The sequence below is a fragment of the Apodemus sylvaticus genome, chromosome 8 (genome assembly GCF_947179515.1).
Source record: "Apodemus sylvaticus chromosome 8, mApoSyl1.1, whole genome shotgun sequence".
Taxonomy (NCBI): Eukaryota; Metazoa; Chordata; class Mammalia; order Rodentia; family Muridae; genus Apodemus; species Apodemus sylvaticus.
The window spans coordinates 29169910-29192666 of record NC_067479.1 but is presented as its reverse complement, the minus strand read 5'-3'; positions in this window follow the sequence as shown (position 1 = coordinate 29192666).

Sequence of the window (22757 nt, the reverse complement as noted above, 5' to 3'; positions counted from 1 at the left end):
TCCACACCTAAAATTGACCTGATTCTGAATGCTCATCTTGTACTTCAATGTTGACTGAAGGTTCAAACCAAATTTCTGTGCAAAACTTTGAGAATACTGAGCCAGACATCTCAAAATGACTAACTCCAGGTAAGACCTGCCCTTCAAGATGAGCTTCATTGAATCGGGGCTTCTGCCATTGCCATTCCTGCTGCACAGCATCCTAAGACAGCACAGCCATCATCAAGAGCATTCTGAGAACTGTCAAGCCATTGCATTTTCTATTTAATTATTTTATTTATCCACTTCAGATCCAAATATCACCTCCTCCTCCCCTCCAAGTACCTCCTCACACAGAAATGTATTTTGATTTGAGTCAGTGCTTTTTATGGTCCTTTGAACAGTAAGGGGACAAAATGGCGTTCGCTTTAGTGCTCAGCTAGGAAACCTGCAAGTGCATCTAAGGAAATAGGTTAATCTCTTTATAATTAACAATTACTAATCCTTTAACTGAATCACCTGGACTTTCTTACTGAGTTCTTTATTGTTAACTTAATATTCAGTGAATTTCCTTTTACCCTTTATTTGATTTTTCCTCTAATATTTCACTCTTGTTTTATAAAGAGATACAGAATTCATTTCTGTTTTCTCATATTCTAAGGACACACTGCATGTGCATATGTAGGAATTCTCTCCTCCTTTCTCTGTATCAGGATGTAACACAGTTTGATGCAAAACAAAATATAAAGCTAATGATTATATTGTATCTTTAGACGTGAAAATATAGGGACACAATTTTTCTTCCTTTTTTGTAATTGTAGACTTTTAGGAAAAAGGAGTAATATTACTTTTCACGACTGTGATGATAATTGGTGACTGGAGTAAGGGAATATTTTATAGAAACTCACATTTTAGTGGTAATGACTTTGAGGAACTGGACATGTGCTCCCAGTTGACATGGAGTGCAGTCCACTCAACATTAAGCTGAGAGATATAAGACACAAAACACATGTGATTGTTCTTCAGAAGATTTTTGTTTGTTTGGTTGGTTGGTTTGGTTTGGTTTGTTTGTTTGTTTGTTTGTTTGTTTTGGAAATGTGAACAATACATGAGAGCTATTGTGGTTTAAACATTCAATACTTTAGCAAATACATCCCAGATCAAAGGTCAGTGGTCTACCTTTAGTTCAATAATTGATGTTTTGAAATGACCGTGGGACATTGCTTCACAACGCAATCCTTGTGTTTCATGGAATAATCCAAATGTGGTAATGGAAAAGTAAAGAAGAGTTAGGCAACAGAGTGGATATGGCCAAAAAAAATATTTCAAATTATCAGTTGATATTCATAGGACATAATACTAACTCCATCAAGACCCTTCTCGTGATTTATAGATAAAGATAGTCCTGTAATTTCGCATGCCTTCACTAAGCTAGCACAGTAAGGATAAATATTTGAGAAGTACTATTATATTTTAATATGCATTGACTCAGCATTTTTATTGCAACTATAAGATAATTAGTACTACATATATACATATATCATTAGTATAATTAGTTTGTTTGCTTTTAAATTTGAATTGAAATATAAATCGGTATATACTTCCTGTGGAGAAGTTTAGATTTTATATTATATTGGGTAAGACCGGGAACACACAATTCAGAGATATAAACTAGTTTATACCCTTAATAACTTTGGTATCTCAATAACTTCACTCTTAAATTTAGAAAAAAGGCTGTAACAAAACTCCAAACATATTTTTAAGTGTTTTTATTCATCTTTAGAGATGTTCAAATAATACTTTCAACGGTGTATTTTCCCCATCTCTATTTTCCCCAAACTCTATACTTATGCCAAAGTCTGCTATATGCACACCCACCCCAAGCCCTTCCTAACACCTCCATTCCCACCCAATTTAACATGACAAAAATATTTCTTAATGTTTGGATTTAAAAGAAAGTTCAAAAGGAAGCAAAAGTTAAAATAAATTCATGCCCAGGCTGGTGCAGCTGGCTGATAATATTAGTTAATCTTCTACCACCATCTGGTGGTTATACCTAGTATGAAATAATAAAGAGCTGTCATTAGCTTAATTCCTTTCAATTTCTATACAAGTTTAAAGAGATTATTTAACATGGCTATTAAAAATGAAAAATATTCATGAATAACAATATTTCTTGTTTATACTTTAAGAAAATTAGTCAAGGGATTTACATTTTAGTTCAATTTGCAATCTAATAAATAATTATATGCTAATTGTCCAAAAGTACTAACACAATAAACGAATGATAATAAACTCTTAATGATTCGGAGTATATGTGGGTGAATCCATATACCTTGATAAGTTTCCAATTAAAGCAAAATTGTGTGCACTTACAAGTAAATCAATTAGCTTTATTTGGGTTTCATTTTTAAAATTAATGCAATTGGTTAATAACTAAATATGTATTATCTCTGATGAGTTTTAATTTCAAGAAAGCACTGCCTCAAAATATTTGTTAACTATTTGTGGTATGATATAGTTTATGCCAACTAAATAACTGGAATTAGCTTGAGAACATGAGAACATGAGTTTAGCATATCATAATCCCATGTTTTGCAATACTGAGAGAACATATTCTAACAATTAGTATGGAATTATCAATTGGCAAACTCATAAGTAATCATTTATTTTCTAATTTTAAATATCCTTCTGTCTTTGTTAGAATTCCTTGTTCTCCCAAAGTACGAATTGATTCATGAAAACAATGATGTGTGAGTAATAAGGGGATGGTCACGGAGAAGAGGATAATCATTTTTGCTCTTCTTATGCTCTAGAATGTTTTAAACCCATACAAGTATGAAATGACAGGATGCAGAAACATCCTTTATTGGGACACTGATGACACTGAGAGTTTGTGAATGCATTACAAGTGAAACTTAATTTAAAAGTAAATGTGAGACATATGTGATGTGCTTCTGTAAGTTTTGCCATGTTGCCTTAGGTGATAATATCACTGCCGTGTATGTGAGCATTCATCTTGAGCATGTTACTTGACAATGCATAAGACAGCACCGATGTAATGGCTGGAAACAGGTTTAAGAATATTGGATATTAGAAGTTCCAACATGATTATTATACATAGAAACTATTATTCTCTGTTAGAAACATAAAAGTTTAGTCATGAAAAGCAAAGGTTTACAGTTTTTCACTTTTCCTAGATTCACATGTGTATATATGTACATGCATATATGTACATGTGTGTATATATGTATATGTACATGGATACATACATGTATATATATGTAGGATATATTTCCTACATATATATTATATATGTTCATACATATATACATACACATTTTCATACAGCAAATGCTTTACCAACTGAACCATCTCCATACCCAAAATTTCCAAGAATTTCTGAAACAGCCCTACGTGTCAACTTTTCAGTATTAGTGATTACAATGCTCAAATATTGATCAATTCTAAAGAACATTGTTGACATTTTATATTCCATGATACCAAATATATGCCCAATATTAAATTCTTTATGTGAAAAATAAACAAATACAGCTAGCTTATAAGTAGACAAAATAGCTTTCATCTTAATAAGCCATAAAATGAAATATAACAAAGATATTTTGAATGAAACATCTTTCTCAGTAATACTGTATTTCTGTATTTTATTTAGGCACATTTTCACATACATATGCGTTTATATACAAGAGTGGTAAGTTGTAATGTCTATTCTTAATTGTCAGCCTGACTACATCTATAATGAAATAAAACCCAAAAGTAGAGGGCAAACCTTTGAGGAATTTGTGCTTAAATTGTTGTATGAAGATCTACATCTAATCTGGATCTTTGAGGTAGAAAGAAATACATTAAATCCAGAATTTAGATCTAATCTGGGCCACACCTTCTGCTGGAAGCCTACACAGAGAGACATGGAAGAAGGAAACTTTTGCTTTTCTTCTACTTGATTTCATCTTGATAGCCAAGTTCATGCCTTCACCAGTATTTGGGTCTACTTTCAGCTTATACTGAAGATAAGGAGAGGCATGCTACCTCATAGACTGAGCAACTACTGGATTCCTAGATGTTACATTGTTATTCAGCCATTGTTAGATTACCTGTAGCATGTAAGCCACACTACTAAGTCAGAAATAAATCTCATAGATAGGTAGATAGGTAGGTAGATAGATAGATAGATAGATAGATAGATAGATAGATAGATAGATAGATAGATGGATGGACAGATGGATGGATGGATGGATAGATGCATGGATGGGCATGCATAGACAGGCAGACAGACAAGACAGACAGAAAGACAGAAAGAACCCTGAGTAGTTTATACAGCAGTTTCACTGGTGGAAAGAAGATAAGCTTAAATCACACTGAATTTCATTACTGGAGCATTATTCTAACCCATTATTGTTACTAGATAATCTGTATCTACAAATCTTGCATACATTCTTTAATTTGTGTTTATGTGGATGGATATTTTGCCTGTATGTTTGTCTGTGTAACACAGGCTTTCAGGGCCTGAACAGGCCAGAGAATGATGGCTTCTGGGTTAGATGAGAGACCATATATTGAACCTCAGGTAAAAAGCAGAGGAAAAAAACTAGAAATAGTGTGAGTTTGGGCAATTCAATAACATTCCTCCTTCAGGAAGTCTACACCTCTCAAACTATTACTGACTAGGGACTCAGCATTCAAATGCCTGAAACTGTGACAAATTTATCATTTTAAACATCACAAAAATGTAGGACCTTCCATTAATTGCTCATTTAATAAAGAGTTACTGGGTTTTTTTTTATTTAACTTCATTTATCCATATAAATTTTTTGTTTAAATATTGGAAGCACAATTGCTGTGATAATTAATTTGAGAATCTTGTACCAATGAAGAACAAATACATTAGCTGCAATTATGTTTTCTAATACTAAGAAATTCACCAAATAATAGTTAAGTAGATAACATCATTTAAATTTTGCAGCCCATAGCTCACTCTGGTGGAATCTAAGCTTCACGCTGAGTAATGCATCCAGAGAAAGGCATATGAGGTGTCCAGACACTACCTTCTAGGTACTCCAGTAAATAGAAGCACACAACCTTGGGAATGCCTAAGAGCACATTTTGCAGGTCTTATTGTGGCCATGGATCACAGACTATTCTTCAAACAGCTCAGCCTGCAGAACAATCACGAAATGTTTGGGTCTCTTAATTAACATCGATCTGAGAATTGACCTAGATTCTCTCTGATAAAGAAACTGAATTACTAATCGCTATATATCTAGGGCTGAATGGAATGAGTTCAATACTCCTGCTTAGTTATTTTCAACTTTATATTCAAAGATAAACCAACTTGATTTACGAATTCTAGAGGAAAGGAGAAACATTGCTTTCTGTAAATGCTGCAAACAGTAAGATGGCCTGAAAACAGCAAAACCAATGTCAGACACATCTACAATCTGCCTGCGAGCAGCCAGGCCTATGTTTAGTATTGTTTTCTCCCTTTGACTACTCAAGGTTTGACAGAGATTCTCTACAAAATCATGTTTCAAGCAGACAAACAGAAGATCTTTGACATAATTCAAACTGTTTTCACATATGCAAATATATTGGTCACAGGTCAACTTTTGGCAGGTACTTGGATTGTATCTAGTACTTCTACATACTGAAGCAATGAACATTATTGTTATTTCAGGGAAACATTTCCAATGTAAGTAAAATTCTTTAAATGAAATGCTGCAAAGAAGCTTGTAAGTTTAAAATTCAAGCTTGCTAGGAAAATACTTTAAAACAAAGGCATTCTTAACTATAACATCTTTGTGGATACCTAGAGAAAACTAGCCATAACAATTATTGCAAAGCTAAATGCTTGTGTTGTAGATATAGATTGTTGGCATGAGACAGCACAAAATATTTAGAAATAGATGGTAAAAATTCAGAAAACATTATCAGAGGATTATTTAAAATTCTGCAAAAAAAGCTAATTAATTTTTTTTCTGCTTTTACTACTTCCTTACATCTTTGTGATGAATATCTGCTAACTATAAAATTGGAGAATATTTTTATAAAGTTTGTATGGGTTATCCAGACCCACAACTCCTGCTGAAGACTCCCGTTATACCATTGGCAAAGCCTATACTCAGAAACCTAAGTAAAACTCTGCCTTCAGGTTACCAGGATTTCATCAGAGACTGCAGTCTTCTCCCAAAAGTCGCCTATCCCCTATAGCTTCTAGTTATCATATTTTTGCTCAAAACTACAAAGGAAGACCCCTGCTTTCTTTCCCAAAGGCTACTATAGTATCCAGAACCCCAAACAAAACCCCACTCACTCACAGACCACCAAAACTTCCTCAGAGCCTGACAGCCTTCCCTACAGCCACTACTCTTCTGGCCCACAACTCCAGAATCCATTATAGCTAGGGCAAGCTACAGCAAGTTCTGAATATTCCAACACAGTTGAAAAACAAAAATGACCATAAAGGTAATAGAGGTTCTGAAAAGGAAACATAATAAATCCCTTAATGAAATCCAGAAACACAAACAATTGGAGGAAATAGATAATCATACAGACCTACACACACACACCACACCGCCCCACCCACACACGTGTGCACACAAATACACACAGAGAACAGGAAAATGCAAACAATGAACGGAAATTAATAAAATCTTTAAAGAAAGCTAAGAAAAAAATGAATACATGAAAGAAATGGATAAACCTGTCCAAAACCTGAAAATTTGAATAAGCAATAAATAAAACACAAGCTGGTGAAATCATGGCAATGGAAAATCTAGGCAAGCGAGCAGGAACTACATACATAATTATCACCAACAGAATACAGGAGATGGAAAGAGAGAATCTAAAGCACAGACTAGGCAATGGAAGGAATGGATACAGCAATTTTCAAAGAAAATGTCAAAATAATTTTCCTGGAACAGATATCTGGGACACCTTGGAAAAGACAACATAAGAAAAATAGGAAAAGAAGAAGCAGAAGCATGCCAGCTCAAAGGCCAATAAAATATTTTTAATTAAATCATGGAATGAAATTTTCTGTATGCAAAGAAAGACTCATCAGTAAAAGTACAAGAAGCTTACAGAACACCAAATAGATTGGATCAGAAAAAAGTACCCTCATCACATAATAATCAAAACACTAAAATACAGAACTAAGAAAGATTATTAAAAGCTGCAAATAAAAAAGGTCAATTATAATACATAGCCAGCCCTATTAGAATTATCTCTGAATTCTCAACAAAGATAGTGACAGTCAAAATCACCCGAACAGATATATCTATACTACAAACACTAGGAGACTAAAGATGCCAGCCACACCACAAAACTCTCAATCATCATAGATGGAGAAAACAAGACATTCAACAAAAATCCAAATTTAAAGAACATCTATGCACATATCCAGCCCTATATAAGATATTAGAAGAAAATATCCAACCCAAGGAAGTTAACTGTACCTATGAAAAGCCAGGAAAAGTCACACAAGCAAAGTCAAAAGAAGGGAAGGCCAAAGACACACTCACTGGCATACCCGTGCTCACACACACTACCACTACCACCACTGCCAACAGATAACAGAAAGTTGCAATTGTCTCCCTTACAGAAACACTTGGTCATTGATATCTCTTAATAGCAGTGATCTCAATTCTTCTATGAAAAGGTGCAGAATAACAGATACATCTATAAAAATAGGATATTTTTTGTTAGCCATAACAAAAATTGCATCATAAAATTTGCAAGCAAGTTGATGGAACTACAAAAAAATAACTTGAGTAAGGTAACCAAAACCCAGCAAAACAAACATCGTATGCATTCCCTTATAAGTGGATATTAGCTGTAGAGGAAACGACAATCATGCATCGGTCCACAGACCCATAGAGGATAAGTGACATGAAGATCACAAGGACAGACATATGGGTCTACCTGAAAGGGGGAAATAAGACTAGATTCTTGTGGGTAGACTATGGGCAGGCGGGAATGGAACCTAGAGCAGGTTCCTGGCTGGGAAGCTCTTTTCAGAGGAGGCCTGTGAACTTAGCCACATGCCAGACCTGCACCCCAGTCTCTATCACACCTGAGCCATTATAGTTATTTCAGCTTCTCCCAATCATGGCACAGTTCCAGAAAAATGCCAGAAAGCATGCTGAAAGGACCTAGAAGCCCTATACTTGGGGGAACCCTTCAACTATGCAGAGGGAGGGACCAACCCAAAGGGGCCAGAACCAGCAGCCAGCAGCTGACTAGACTGAACTAAGGGGTGGAATTAGGTGCAGTAGACATATGCTGTCTTGAGAAGCCTGCAGACTTTCCAATGGTGCAGTAGGACTGAAAATCCCCAAATTTCTCAACTTGTAAAATATTAAATTTAAGAACGGTAAAAGAGAAAGGAAGCTGGTTGTAAATAATCACAAAAATAGTGTAAATTGGTAAAATGAAGTCTTTGAAAAGAGAATTAAATAAATTTAAAGAAATAAAGCACATGAACCATGAGAGGCACAATAGCACAGAACTGTCAAATGTTTGATGCCATTTAAAAGGACATAAGGATAGAAACAAAGAGAAAGTGATAAATGACCTAATTGGAAATGACACATTATCAATTATGATTACCATCACATTAGTAATCTTCATTTTAGTCCTGATAGCCAAGAAGACTTTTTATACCTTCTCAAAGGAAAGGATATTAGGGAGACAAGAAAAAGAAAATAATAAAAATTTCGGACAAACCTTAAAAGAAAAATTAGAAAATTTTATAAATAAAAATCAGGAAGATACTAAGGTGATAGAGATAAAAAAAAGGAAGAAAATTAAATAAGGAAGATAAACCTTAGAAGAAAGTTTGAAAAGTTTGCAAATAAAAAAAGAAGATATTAAGATGATAGATACAAACATAAATGGAAAAGTTGAAATGTGTAGACAAGCCTTAGAACAAAGATACATAAAATTAAGGAAGATACTGATAGAGACAGAGGAGAAAAGTCCAGAACTTAGCTTGTTAAAAGACTGCAAAAAAAGCAGTCTATGTCTGTTTAAACACCTACAATGATGTTTCCACTCTGCACTGATCCTGCCAGTGGAAAGTCAGAAAGTCCTCTGGGGGGATAGTGAGAATGATTATCGGAAAGACAGAAAAAAAGACTCAGAGACGAAAGTTAGAAATCCGGAGGGCTGTCCAGTGAATCCTGCAGCAGACCAGAGTACAGTATCATGGGAAACAAAGTCACAAGCTGGCAGAAACAATGGCTGATGTACATTGGATAACTGTCCCTATCTGGAGGCTTCCTTGTTCCTTTCTCCAAGATTAACAGAACATTCATCCACACACCTTAAGTTTCGAGTGACATGCATTTTATCTTTACATGTTTCAACAAGCTGGGAAATCTGCCAGCAGACCCTGGCCGGTCTTAAGTCTGCCTGACAGGCAGACATTCACAGAAGCATGCAAAAATGGCTCCTGACACCACCCTGGCTAACAGAATTAGAAGGGAGGATGAAAGACTCCACAAGGTTATCAACAATTTGAATAGCAGCCTACAGTGACACAAGATTTTAAAAGATTTAAGGAAGCAATAATAACCTATTTCTTGCAATCACCATACATCAAACACATTCTTTAAAAATGGGCCATGTAAAGTCTTATAATTCCAAATGATTGGAGACATTTGAGGACAGCCATCTTGGGGCATGTTCCTCAATGGAAAGATGAGGCTTCAGGTATGAAGCAATGAAAGAGGGCAAGGGGCATTGATATTGTCAAGGATCAGTTACAAGGTGTATATCCAGATTCTGAATTGAAAGTACAGATTACCATAGATGATGTTGTCCTAGAACAATGTCATACAATAGCCTTAAATACTTACAAGGTAAAACAACAGGGAAGAGCTGAATCATTTACAAAGATAACCCACCATCCAAATGACTCATTCACTGACCTTTTCACAAAGTTTAACTACAGCACTGAGTACAGCAACATCAGATACAACTTCCAGAAAAAATAGTAATAGAGTTCTTAGCTTTTGAAAATGCTAATGCTGAATGCAAAAGGACTGATAGACTTTTAAGGGCCAGATCCATACACCTTTATGAATGAATTAAAACTGTGAATAAAGAATCTAACTTCAAAATTCAATTGTGGCTAGAAAAACAATTATAGGAGATATCAAAACACAAGATGCTCATTGTTATGATTATGAAAGATCAGGTCATTCCCTAAAGGAGTGTAGACAAAAAGTTCCTAATGATAAATTCTTCTATAACAACAATTTGGGGAAAATGTTTCTTAGGAAGTGAAGAAGATGTGGAGGGAACAAACTTAAGGCTCATGAATGTAAGTTATCCAAAGATATTCAAGTAAATTCCTTAATGTCAGAAAACTGTTTAAAAATCTTTACTCAAGGCCTGTCTAAAAACATGAGACATTTATTTTCTGTCTACCAGGGAAAGACAATTCTAAAGAGCAAATAGAAAAATCAAAGCCTAATAGTAAAAGCAGAGCTTCTCAAAACTTAAATAAAATACTACCAAAAATAGAGCTGCTCTGATGGATAAAACAAAAGATTCTAATTATACCAAAATTGAACCAAACCAAGCAACCAACCAACCAAACAAACAAACCCAGATATTTTGGCAAACTACTATCAATGATAAGGGACCAAAGTTAAAATTACACTTAGAATTGAGATTGAAGGATTAGTGGACACTGGAGCTGATGTAACTGGAAGATTCCTGGAATCTAGTGTGGCCATTTCCACAGATCTCTTAGCAATTGGCACATTGTCCCAGGTAAAACAAAGTCCAAAATAGATTAAATGCATAGGATCAGAAGATCAAATCGGAAAATTATGGCTATATGTGTATAATAGGGCAATAATTCTATGTGGAAGAGATCTATTGTAACACTGGGAAACATCAATCCATGGCACTATTAATGATTCTCTGTTACACGTGCACACGGGAGCCTAGAATGGCTATCCTCAGAGAGGCTCCACACAGCTGCCTGAGACAGATGCCTGAGACAGCTCCAATAGTGGATGGAGCTGGGGACTCTAATGGAACAGTAGGAGGAAGATCATGTTTGAGAAGGTGATAGGAGCTCTATAGGAAGATTAACAGAGTCAAGTAACCTGGACTCTTGGGGCTCTCAGAAACTAAACTACTAACCAAAGAACATACATGGGCTAAGAATTCTCAGACATATGAAACCGATGTATGGCATGGTCTTCATGTGTGTCCAGAAGAGCTGCAGTGGGCACTATCTCATAACCTGTTGTGTGTATGTAGGATATGTTCTTCTAGCTGGGCTGCTTATCTGGCTTCAGTGACTGAGGATGCGCTTAAACCTGCAGAAACTTGATATTCCAGGGTTGAGGAATATCCAAGGGGACCCCACCCACTCAACCCACTCAAAGCAGAAGGGTAAGGAGTAGGGTAAGAGCTGTGGGAGGTGCTGACTAGGAGGGGGACAGTGAGCAGGATGAATCGGTAAATGAGTAAATAAGTAAAAAAATTAATAAAATTTGCTTTTGTTTTTCTGTTATATTTTGTTTTGTTTTGTTTTCCTATCTAATTCTGGGCATGGAGCCTGCCCTTCAGAGTGATTTATATACCCAGTGAGACTCCATTGGAGAAAACTAAATTTTCCTTTGTTAGTAATTATCAGTTGGACTTTGCTTCTAGGTTATAGATGGGGACTTGTATTCCCTTCTCTCACCACTGGCACCCTATCTGACTTACAACTATATAATACCTTTCTGTTTCCTCTTCTACGAAGTTCATTGAGCCCTGAAGGGAGAGATTTAAAGAAGCTATCCCCTTAAGAAGGTAGTATTACCAGGGTTTTCACTCTGGACCTTGTTCATTTATGGGTATCTGTATTTTTTTTCTAACATAGTTCAGGGTAAAGGTTCCCTGATGATGGCTGAGCACAACTCTGGCCTATATGCTCAGCAGAATTTCATGTCATTAATAGTTGTTGTGTGGCTATGTTATTTAGGAAAACAATATTACTTGGGTCCTAGTCCCATGGTAATCTAGTCTCAAGGTACTTTCCTGGACTACAAACACTAGTCAATAAAGGTGAAGATACTAGGTAAAGAAACATCTCAAGCTCTCTGTATTCTATCAGATATGCAAGTGCTATCTTCTGCAATAGATCCTAACCACCAGTTTTTAGAGAATAACTAATACTCTTGGCAATTCTCAGAATTCTTTGGCCGGTTCCATGGAGAGGCTTTGAATGATATTCGACGCAACCCATTCCTGGTCCTGGAGTTTTCATTTGGTAGCAAAATATGTCAAGTTGGGGCTTTGTTTCCACAGTTGGTGATTCCATTTAAATGTCTTCCATATATATTTTTTCAGAAGCTTCATATATGATAATAAAACGGCACCCACAGAATTAATATAGTTTACATGGCCATGGATTTTCCAGGTTGACCCTGTTTTGTAATTTCAGACTGATGTTTGTTCTATGCTTTCTTATTTTCATATTGTTGATTAATATTTTAAGATAAATTGCAATTGATGTCACCATTATTGGTATTTATTAATTTGATTTATACATAACTTATACTTTGAACAATAATATTATGACAAAGTAACGCTAATGAAAATAAATCACCATTTAAATGCAGTATTTTTATAATAAAAACACATTTTTTCATGAAAAATCTTCATGATTAAAATTAATAACTTAATTTTTCATTTTTTCTATGTAACTTCCCAATAATATGATATTATTTTAAAAACATCTAACCTCCAATAATTTCTGTAGTACCATAATTTTAAAATCCAAAGACAATTGCTCTACGCTCTGCATTTAAATGTTTGACAAGTGAGGTTTGTCAGTGTCATGTGACTTTCTTCATGGAAGCTGATGAGAAGACCTTAAATATGTTTTTTTAATATTTAACTTAATCTATGAATCATAACAACAGTAAAACTTGGCATAACAAAACCAAGGAGAACATTTGTATGAGAACAAAATCATCTGTAAAAACACTAAATTTACAATAAGAATGGTAGAAGACAAAAGGTAGGGCTCACATTTTCCATTTTTTCATTATCAACAGCAGCATGCATTAGAATGACAAAATAATGAAATTATCATAAGTAGACAAGAGTCTGTGAGTTTGGAGGTTTTAGGTAATTCTATAGGTGATTTCACATTGATTTTATTTTATTGCAGATCAATCAGTATATGTATATATATATATATATATTTAAATTTTCACATTTATTCTAGGTGAATTAACATTTATTTTTTTATCAAAGTCTGATAAACTTATATATATATAATTTTAAAAATAATTATTTTCTCCATACTCCCCACTACATGTATGTGTGTTGCATATACATGTACTTGTGGATATCTGTGTGTATTTATGTGTGGAATACAAATGCACATGTGTATGCAGGCCAGAAGTCAACATTGTATTTCTCTCTCAATGGGTCTCCCCCTGGTTTTTTGAAATCGTATTCCTCAATGAACAAGGAACTTGTCAATTGAAGTACCCTATCTCAATAGAATTGAGATTACCTTTTTAATTGATTCCTTTTAACACTCATGTCTTTAAAAAAAACTCTGCTCTTTAAAATTTTTTATATATCTGAACAATTTATATTGATCAAATTCATGACTAATTTCCCACCTCAACTCCTTCCAGAATCCCCCATCCTGTCTCACTCCTACTTCCTGTCTCCTTTTTATAATACATGCTTGTGTTTATATGTTTTAATACATTCTTATTTAAACAGACATATAATACTTTTCCTATTCTCTCTCCTTTCTCCAGGTACCTTTATTCCAAACCTTATATGTCATTTCTTACGGACCTGATGTCATCATTATTATTATTATTATTAATATTACTATATACATATACATGTTTGATTTGAGTGTACAAATGTATAAATACAAACTATTGGGTGTCAATTTTCTTGTTTATATATGGTTTCAGATGATTTGCAATGGATAACCACTGAGGATGTTTATCTATAGGAGAGGCTGATGGTCCCTCTCACACAAGTCCTTAGTTGCCACTGTACCCAGTTAGTGCTTCACATATGTGCATGGACATTCAATGAGTCACCAAGAATGTATCAATAGCCATCATGAAGAAAATGAATCTCTTGCCAATGACTTGTCACTGAGACATGGAGCCTTGACAGACTATCTGTAATACATGATGGAAGATTTTTCCAAGATTTATCTAACATCTATCTATCTATCTATCTATCTATCTATCTATCTATCTATCTATCTATCTATCTATCTATCTATCTACCTGTCTGTCTGTCTGTCTGTCTATCTATCTATCTATCTATCTATCTATCTATCTATCTATCTATCTATCTATCTTCCTTTCTAGTCACTTTATATCCCAATTGCTGTACCATTTCCTCATCCCCCCTCAGTCCACCTTCCATCTCTTCTCCTATTCTCTAAGAGGATGGAGGCACCACAGAGAATCTCCCCAAACTGCTACATTAAGTTTTTAAAGTATTAGGTATATTCTCTTCTATTGTGGCCAAATAATTTAGCTGCTTAAGGAGAAAAAATTCCACAGACAGGCAACAGCTTAAGAGGGAGTTTCTGTTCCAGTTCTTTGTGGACCACATGAAGACCAAGCTTCACATCTGCTACATATGTGTAGGGGGCCTAGGTGAAACCCATGTATGTTCTTTCATTGGTGGTTAAGTCTCTGAGAATCCCCAATGCTCCAGGTTATTTGACTCTAATGATCTTCCTGTAAGGTTTCTATCTCCTTTGGAGCCATCAGTCCTTCCACCAACTCTTCTATAAGAGTTCCTGAGCTCAGTGCAATGTTTCATTGTGGTTCTCTCTCTGCATCTGTTTCATTGTGCTGCTGGCTGGTGCCACTCAGAGGACAGTTATTCAAGACTCCTGCCTGCAAACATAACACAATATAATTAATAGTGTCAACAATTACTGCTTGCTTGAGGAATAGGTCACAAGTTGGGCCCATTATTGGTTGGCAAATCCCTCAGTCTTTGCTCTATCTCTGTCCCTACATTTCTTGTAGACAGGATAAATTTTGCATAGGAATTTTTGTGGGTGAGTTGGTCTCCTCCACTGGTGGTCCTAACTGTCAACAGCAAGTGGCTTTTCCAGTTCCCAAAGCCCCACTGCTATATGTCTCATCTAGGGTCACCTACATTGACTCCCGGGAGTCTTCCCCTTTATAGATCTCTGGCATGTCCTTATGATGCCTTCTATTCCCTGCCATTCCCATTCATTTCCTTGGCCCTCTCCCCACTTTTCTTTCTCTCCCCTTGTCTGATCCTGAACTCCACCCACCCAAGCCTTTCCCCATCCCGTCTCTCACCCACATCCCTCCCACCATCTGTTTCTTTTTTTCTTTTTTGTATTTGATATATTTTTATAGACATTTCAAATGATTTCCCCTTTCCTGGCTCCCCACTCCCGAAAAGTCCCATAAGTCCTCTTCCCTACCCCTGTTCTCCCATCCACCCCTTCCTACTTCCCTGTTCTGGTATTGCCCTATACTGCTGCAATGAGCTTTTCCAGAACCAGGGACCACTCTTCCATTCTTCTTGGACATCATTTGATATGTGGATCATGGCTTGGGTAATTCAAGTTTCAAGGCTTATCAGTGAGTGCATACCATGATTGATCTTTTCAGACTGGGTTACTTGACTTAGTATGATGTTCTCCAGCTCCATTCATTTGTCTAAGAATTTCATAAATTCATTATTTCTAATGGCTGAATAGTACTCCATTTTGTATATATACCACATTTTTTTTAATCCATACCTATGTTGAGGGACACCTGGGTTCTTTCCCACTTCTGGATATTATAAATAGGGCTTCTATGAACATAGTGGAGCATGTATTCTTATGACATGCTGGGGAATCCTCTGGGTATATGCCCAGGAGTGGTATAGCAGGATCTTTCAGAAGTGACATGCCCAGTTTTCTGAGGAATCACTTGACTGATTTCCAGAGTGGTTGTACCAATTTGCAACCCCACCAGCAGTGGAGGAGTGTTTCTCTTTCTCCACATCCTCACCAGCACCTGGTTTCTCCTGAGTTTTTCATCGTGGCCATTTTAACTGGTGTGAGGTAAAATCTCATGGTTGTTTTGATTTTCATTTCCCTAATGACTAATGATGTTGAACATTTTTTAATATACTTCTCAGTCATCCAAAGTTTTTCAGGTGAAAATTCTTTGTTTAGCTCTGTACCTCATTTTTAATGGGGTTATTTGGTTTTCTGGGATCTAACTTCTTGAGTTCATTGTATATATTGGATATTAGCCCTCTGTCAGATGTAGGGTTGGTGAAGATCTTTTCCCAATTTGTTGGTTGCCAATTTGTCCTTTTGATGGTGTCCTTTGCCTTACAGAAACTTTGTGGTTTTATGAGGTACCATTTGTCAATTCTTGATCTTAGAGCATAAGCTATTAGTATTCTGTTCAGGAACTTTCCCCCTGCACCCATGTCCTCAAGCGTCTTCCCCAGTTTCTTTTCTATCAGTTTCAGTGTGTCTGATTTTATGTGGAGGTCCTTGATCCACTTGGAGTTGAGCTAGTACAAGGAAATAAAGATGGATCAATTTGCATTCCTCTGAATGCTAACCTCCAGTTGAGCCAGCACCATTTGTTGAAAAGGTTATCTTTTTTCCACTGGATGTTTTCAGCCCCTTTGTCAAAGATCAAGTGTCCATAGATGTGTGGGTTCATTTCCGGATCTTCAGTCCTATTCCATTGATCCTCCTGCCTGTCACTGTACCAATACCATGCAGTTTTTAACACTATTGCTATGTAGTATTGCTTGAGGTCCGGGATACTGATTCCCCAGGATTTATTTTGTTGTTGAGAATAGTTTTAGCTATCCTGGGTTTTTTTTTATTTATTTATTTTTATTATTCGATATAATTTATTTACATTTCAAATGATTTCCCCTTTTCTAGCCCCCCCCACTCCCCGGAAGTCCCGCAAGCCCCCTTCTCTTCCCCTGTCCTCCCACCCACTGAATTTGAGAATTGCTCTTTCTAACTTTATGAAGAACTGAGTTGGGTTTATTGATGGGTATTGCATTGAATCTGTAGATCACTTTTGGCAAGATGGCCATTTTAACTATATTAGTCCTGCCAATCCATGAGCATGGCAGATTTTTCCATTTTCTGAAGTCTTCTTCCATTTCCTTCTTCAGAGCCTTGAAGTTCTTGTCATACGGATCTTTCACTTGTTTCCACCATCTGTTTCAAATGACTATTTTATTCCCCATGATAAAATTCAAGCATCTTTGATTGGATAGCATGTTTCTCTATAGACCATATTTACTGAGGAATTTTTCAATTGTAGCTTTTTCTTTGTGAATAACATTAGATTGGGTCAAGTAAAAAAAGATCATCAACCAAAAAAAAACCTAACCAACACAGATATTAAATAATTGGAAAATAGTTTAAAATGTTCTGGATTTGTTATAACTATTATTACTCTGAAATTAAGATATGTATAAGTAATAAATTTAATATACTAAAAACTTGAATCAAGAGTTAATTTCTTGTAATACTTGCCACTATTGCTGTTATATACACAAACATGATATTTCATTATATATATATATATTCTCATAGAAACATGAGCTCAGCCAGGCAAAAGTATATCAAAATCTTTACCTAATTTTTTCTATCTACTTTTTGTCCTGCAAAACATGATGTTTCAGGTATTGGATGATAAAACAAACACCATGGCAAGTTAAATCTCCTTGTTTCAATGCATTTTACCTCACATTGCACAAAACTGCAAAGACATGACACTTTCTTTTCATTGACCAGTCCACAACTTTAAAGTGCTTGGAACACATTAGACTGAGAAATTGTGCTGGGATTTGTTCTTACTGCCTTGGGAAGAATCAAATCCTTGTAATAAATTGGAGTTAATAGTGGTCACCATGTAGTGCAGTTCAAAATTGTTAAGCTTCTGTTATATGACTCTTGAGTATAGTATATTTTTATATATTGAATTGGTACTCTTATTATTTTATGACTGTTTTACCTTATAAGTTTTAAGTTATGACTTTTCAAAAAACCTATGAACAGAACTTAGAGCTACATAACATCAAATGCATCTCAAGAAAAATCTCATATTTGTAAATTAATCAGCAAAATTAATGAAAATGGAAATAATTGGACAGTGCTTAAATAAATAATTGTAAATATGTGTAATTTTCTGAATTATTTTTGTAACTTGGATTCTTTGAGTAGGTCATTTTGTTTCTTTGATTCTTCTTTATGTTTCTTTTATCTGTCAACTTAGATGTTGTTTTATCTGAACCTTTACATATAGAAAATTGGTATTCAGCTCTGATGTTATTTTCTTTGCATGTACCAAAAAAAAATTCTTATAACTCACTAAATTGAAGGCTATTGAATATTTCTAATATAAAAATGCACCTCCAAAATATTTGCTTTAATAAGCTCTTCTTAAATATAACCATACCAACTAAACACTAAAACAGGTGTGCATTGATTCTAAAGTATTTATCATGATTTCCTTATAATTTGTTCATCAGTCATTCATAAAACAGCATTTCTCCTGTATCCAAATTAACTAACAAGATATATGAATAAAGAAACTCAGGGGACAGCAGATGCTGGAGAGGATGTAGAGAAAGAAGAACACTCCTCCATTTCTGTGGGATTGCAAGCTAGTAAAACCATTCTGGAAATCAGTTTGGCAGTTCCTCAGAAAATTGGACATAGCACTACCTGAGGACCCATCTTATACCCAGAAGATGCTCCAAAGAATGTATTCTCCACTATGTTCATAGAAGCCATATTTATAATAGCCAGAAGCTGGAAAGAACCCAGATGTCCCTCAACAGAGGAATGGATACAGAAAATATGGTACATTTACACAATGGACTCAGCTATTATATATGATGAATTCATGAAAGTTTTAGGCAAATGGATGGAACTAGAAAAGATCAATCTGAGTGAGGTAACCCAATCACAAAAGAACACACATGGTATGCATTCAGTGATAAGTGGATATTAGCCCAAAAGCTCAGAATGCCCAAGACACAATTGACAGACCACATGGAGTTCAAGAAGAAGGAAGAACAAAGTATGGATGCTTTGGACCTTTTAGAATGGGCATCAAAATACACATGGTTCACAGCCAACCAATGGAGTGAGCACAGGGTTTCCAATGGAGGAGCTAGAGAAAGGACCCAAGGAATTGAAGAGGTTTGCAACACCATAGGAGGAATAATAATAGGTACCAACCAGTACTCCCAGAGCTCCCAGAGCTCCCAGAGCATAAACCACCAAAGAGTACACATAGAGGGGCCCATGGCTCCAAATACATATGTAGCAGAGGATGGCCTTTTCAGACATCAATGAGAGGAGAGGCCATTGGTACTGTGAAGACTTGTGTAGGGAAATGCCAAGACAGGAAAGTGGGAGGGGGATTTCATAATGGGGGGAAGGGAAAGGGGGTTTTCTGAAAGGTAACATGGAAATTGGATAACATATGAAATGTAAATAAAGCAAATATCTAATAAAAAGAAATATAGTAAATGTTTAATAATCATGTATGGGAGAAAAGTTTTCTGTTGATCTCAGAAATATTCTTGACTAAAAAAGATACTGTATCTTCTTTATTTGGTGGGATCTTTGTCACATTCATTTCATTAACAGATAGTTCCTGAAAATCACATCTCTTAATAACTCATATGGAATCTAGAAATTCTTTGCCATGCTATCCTCAGTGTGTACAATTCATTCTAAATTATCCTAATGCATAAATTGTCATAAGTTTCATTTATGATTACCATGTTTCTGTTACTGGAAATCATCAGAATAATTGAAACTAAACTTATCTTTTAAAATATTCTATTAATTTTGTTCTTCCGATCTATCTCTGTCTCTGTCTCTGTCTCTCTGTCTCTGTTTCTGTGTCTGTGTGAGCATAAACAGAGAGACAGAGAGTTAAATAAATGATTTTTGAAACAGAAATTACTGCCACCCCTACACTCATCTCCTTCCTATCAGTATTATGTCATACTGTCCTCAATACAAATCTTTTTCCTATATTTCTGACTTAGACTTGTTTTTTGGTACATTAACTAACTTTGGCTTTCTGCTTGACTATCAACTTATTGTTGTCCAAAAATATGACAGTTTTTTTTAATTTTTTTTATTCGATATAATTTATTTACATTTCAAATGATTTCCCCTTTTCTAGCCCCCCCACTCCCCGAAAGTCCCGTAAGCCCCCTTCTCTTCCCCTGTCCTCCCACCCACCCCTTCCCACTTCCCCGTTCTGGTTTTGCTGAATACTGTTTCACTGAGTCTTTCCAGAACCAGGGGCCACTCCTCCTTTCTTCTTGTACCTCATTTGATGTGTGGATTATGTTTTGGGTATTCCAGTTTTCTAGGTTAATATCCACTTATTAGTGAGTGCATACCATGATTCACCTTTTGAGTCTGGGTTACCTCACTGAGTATGATATTCTCTAGCTCCATCCATTTGCCTAAGAATTTCATGAATTCGTTGTTTCTAATGGCTGAATAGTACTCCATTGTGTAGATATACCACATTTTTTGCATCCACTCTTCTGTTGAGGGATACCTGGGTTCTTTCCAACATCTGGCAATTATAAATAGGGCTGCTATGAACATAGTAGAACATGTATCCTTATTACATGGTGGGGAGTCTTCTGGGTATATGCCCAGGAGTGGTATAGCAGGATCTTCTGGAAGAGAGGTGCCCAGTTTTCGGAGGAACCGCCAGACTGATTTCCAGAGTGGTTGTACCAATTTGCAACCCCACCAGCAGTGGAGGAGTGTTCCTCTTTCTCCACACCCTCTCCAACACCTGCTGTCTCCAATCCAGTACACAATGAGAAGACCAAACCTAAGGATTATAGGCATAGATGAGAGTGAAGATTTACAATATGACAGTTTTATCAGTGAATAAACAATTGAAGATAATGTGTATGCTTGCCTGAGTTCATTAAAATCTAGTTGTTATTAATTGGTTTAAAATATAGATTAAAATATGCTTTATGTATATGTTGGTTCTTCAGATCCTGATATTACAATTTCATCAAAGTAGTGGTCACATTTCAATATTAGGTTGATTTCTCTAGGATTCAAAAGCTTAGACTTTTCTAAGCCACAGTTTTACTAACGGCTATGAGGAACTATTAAACATAACCTACTTAAGGTAACAGAGCTCTTTTATTTAACAATTTCATGATAAGAAAGATATACAGGCTTAAGGGTATGAGACTATGGTAATTAGAGCTTGTAACAAATAAGGCTAATTGATATTCTAATTACATTCCCCGAGTGTCTGACATAAATATCATCAGAGAAAATTTTATTTTGACTCACTGATAAAAGACACGGTCCAGTTCATCACTGTAGGGAGACATAGAGAAAATAACATTACTTGGAGCCTTACTTTGCCTCCTCAGTCAGTGAGAAACCAGAGAAAGAAAAATGCTAGGTTGTTTTTTTCTTTGTTTGTTTTTCCTTCCTTTTTTTCTCTGTTTTATATTGTCAGGGACTCTAGTCCATGGGAAAATTGATACAAATTTGGTGAGTTTTCAATTAAGCCTCTCTAGAAACATTCTTCTTCTCCTGTTATGTCTCCTGGAAAGTTCTAAGTCAAGTAGTCAATGAACATTAACATTCATTTGCCTTGTCACATCTGAGAAGATTAGATGTGGAGGACTCTGGAACCAGAAATTAAATCTACGCTAATGACCTACCTGAAAACCAGCAGCAGCTTTAAGATCAAATGTTCAAACATCCTAAGCTATAGTAAATATATCTTATTCCAACTGTAACATGAAGATAAATGTTTTTGTTTCTTATTTCCTCTTACTCAGCTGTTGTCAGAATGTTTATGAAAGGACTACCATGAGTACCGAGTACTGTATGACTAAATGCATCAAGGGTCTGATTGCAATTCATGAGAGCTATATATCAAAGTGGATACCGCCTCTGAAAAGTTCATTATGTATTTGTGGTGACATTTAACAAATGTAAAATGTAGAGATAGAAAAAAGAATCATAACATAAGTCTTTACTTTCAAGAAAATTAAATCCCCCATTATAGAAAAATAGGAAATAGAAACTTGTCGGAAAAGGTAAAAAAAAAAAAAGAATTGATTATTTTTGCTAATTACAATGTTTGTATCCAAGCCCATGCTACCCTAGAACATTTAAAAATTAAATTAACACAAAAGTAATTAATTAATTTACAAAAGTAAATACAAAGTATTAGCATTACTTAAAGAGTAAAGCAAATAAAAACAAAAACAAAAACAAAGAAGAGTATCCAGTGTGCTTAAGAGTAAAATAAATAATACTGATGACATCTCTTTATGGAGTGCTGATGCTGTATACCCAAGCTAATTTTTTTCCTCTGAAAATCCACCATGACCAAGGCAACTTAGGAAAGAAAACACTTAATTGGGGGTTCTCTCTATAGTACCATGTAGAGTCCTTTGCTTATCTTCCCAATATATACCTACATTTTTGCTATTGCTGAATGTTAAGGACTATCTATTCCTAGCTTCCTGAGGAACTGCCACATTGATTTTTATAGATGCTTATATTATTAAATAGTGAATCCATGACCATTATAGCAGGGAGTTTAGCAGCAGGTAGGTAGATGTTGTACTGGAGAAGGAGCATGTTGAGATTTAAAAAAAAAAAAAAAAACTAGTCACAAATATTTGTGATAGCCAGAAAC